Source organism: Gossypium raimondii, chromosome 11 (genome assembly GCF_025698545.1).
Source record: "Gossypium raimondii isolate GPD5lz chromosome 11, ASM2569854v1, whole genome shotgun sequence".
Taxonomy (NCBI): domain Eukaryota; kingdom Viridiplantae; phylum Streptophyta; class Magnoliopsida; order Malvales; family Malvaceae; genus Gossypium; species Gossypium raimondii.
The window spans coordinates 29,411,752-29,413,757 of record NC_068575.1 but is presented as its reverse complement, the minus strand read 5'-3'; the positions used below and the strand labels follow the sequence as shown (position 1 = coordinate 29,413,757).

The 2,006-nt window shown below is 38.1% G+C and overlaps 1 non-coding gene across 1 annotated transcript; it reads right to left on the bottom strand.

Moving 5' to 3' along the window:
• LOC128035026 (small nucleolar RNA R71) lies at positions 1-107 on the bottom strand. The gene has a single exon (XR_008191430.1). It is a non-coding gene; the product is annotated as a small nucleolar RNA R71 (small nucleolar RNA).
• Between the last annotated feature and the right edge of the window lie 1,899 nt (positions 108-2,006).

The following is a 2,006-nucleotide window of genomic DNA, read 5'->3' as shown; positions in this document are numbered from 1 at the left end:
AAGTTAAGGAACGAGATCACAACTTTCCAATAATTGGATGACGAGTCTTTGTATGAGGCTTGGGAGCGATTCAAGGAGTTACTTCATAAGCGTCCTCATCATGGGATTCCTCATTGTATCCAATTGGAGACATTCTATAATGGTCTCAATGCACATACAAGATTGATGGTAGATGTTTTCACGAATGGTACAATTTTGTCTAAGTCTTATAATGAGGCTTATGAGATCATCGAGAGGATCGCGAATAATAACTATCAATGGCCAACAAATCGAACAGCTTCAGGAAGAAGTGTAGCTGGAATTCATGAAGTTGACGCCCTCACTTTGTTATCAGCTCAGGTATCGTCTATTTCCTCTATGATAAAATAGTTAACCGCTAATAGTATTAATAATTCTACAGCTCAGCCATCAAGTTCGTTTGAAGTAGTTTCTTGTGTGTACTATGGTGAAGGTCATTTTTTTGAGAATTGTCCATCAAATCCTAAGTTAGTGTACTATGTGGGGAACCAATATCAAAATTGGAGTGGAGAAGGACACCAGTCCAACTTCTACAACCCTTCATGGCGTAATCATCCTAACTTTTCTTGGAGCAACCAAGAAAATAGACCGAACAACTTATTGTAGCCGAGACCAAACTAATCTCATGGGTTTAATCAGCAAGCTCCAAAACCACCTCAAGATGAGGCATCAAACAGTTTGGAAAACTTTTTAAAAGCGTACATGGCAAATAATGACACTTTGATCCAAAGGCAAGCAACAACACTGAAAAATTTGGAAAACCAAATGAGTCAATTAGCTACGGAGCTACCTAATAGACCGCAACGAACCTTGCTGAGCGATACTGAGAATCCAAGAAATTTGGGTAAAGAACATATCAAGGCAGTGGCATTACGAAGTGGTAAAATTCTAGAACCTGGATTGATTGATGTCAAAGATAAGCCCGTTGAAAAGAATCAACCAGCTGTTAAAGTTCCTACACTAAAGGAATCAGAATCTGCAAAGTCTGACAAGGTAAACCATGGCTTAGTGAATTCAGATATTTTAACTTCTTCTTTGGATGCAAATTTACCAACTTAAAAGAGTTGTCCAGTTCAACCGAAAGTTCCATCACCTCTATATCCGCAAAGATTACAGCAAAACAAGTAGAAACAGGAGGTGCAATTCAAGAAGTTTTTAGATGTTATGAAGTAGTTACACATCAACATTCTTTTGGTAGAGGCTTTAGATCAAATGCCGAATTATTTGAAGTTTATGAAGGATATACTTTCCACGAAAAAGTGTGAGTATGAGACTGTTGCCTTGACAAAGGAGTGCAGTGTGTTCCTGTAGAACAAATTTCCACAGAAATTGAAAGACCTAGGAAGTTTTACTATACCCTGTAACATTGGTGAATCTTACTGTGGTAAGGCTTTTTTTGACTTAGGAGCGAGTATCGACTTGATTCCTAAGTCTATTTTCAAGATGTTAGGGATAGGTGAAGTAAGATCTTTAGCATATCCCGAAGGAAAGATCGAGAATGTTTTGGTAAGATTCGATAAATTTATTTTTCCTGCTGATTTCATTGTCTTAGATTTTGAAGCAGACAAGGAAGTATCGGTCATGCTTGGGAGACCTTTCTTAGCTACGGGAAGAACATTAATTGATGTGCAGAAAGGAGAACTCACCATGCGAGTTCAAAACGATCAGGTAACCTTTAACATTCTTAAAGGGATGAAATTTCTCGATCTGGCAGAGGAGTGTTCAGTTATAGAAGAGATAGAAAGCTTGGTTTATATGGAAAGTAATTTTGAAGAAGATCCATTGGAGAAAGCCTTGGATCTTGACCCTTTAAAGGATCAAGAAGGTGAAGAAAACATGGCTTTGATGGAAGCCATTCCGGGAAATTTTATTCAATCCATACGGTTTGAACTATTGGAGTTGGAAGTCAGAGAATTTGTGTAGCCAAAGTAGCCCAAGTTGTTCATTGAAGAACCCCTAAACTCAAACTTAAGGTACTTCCTTCCCAT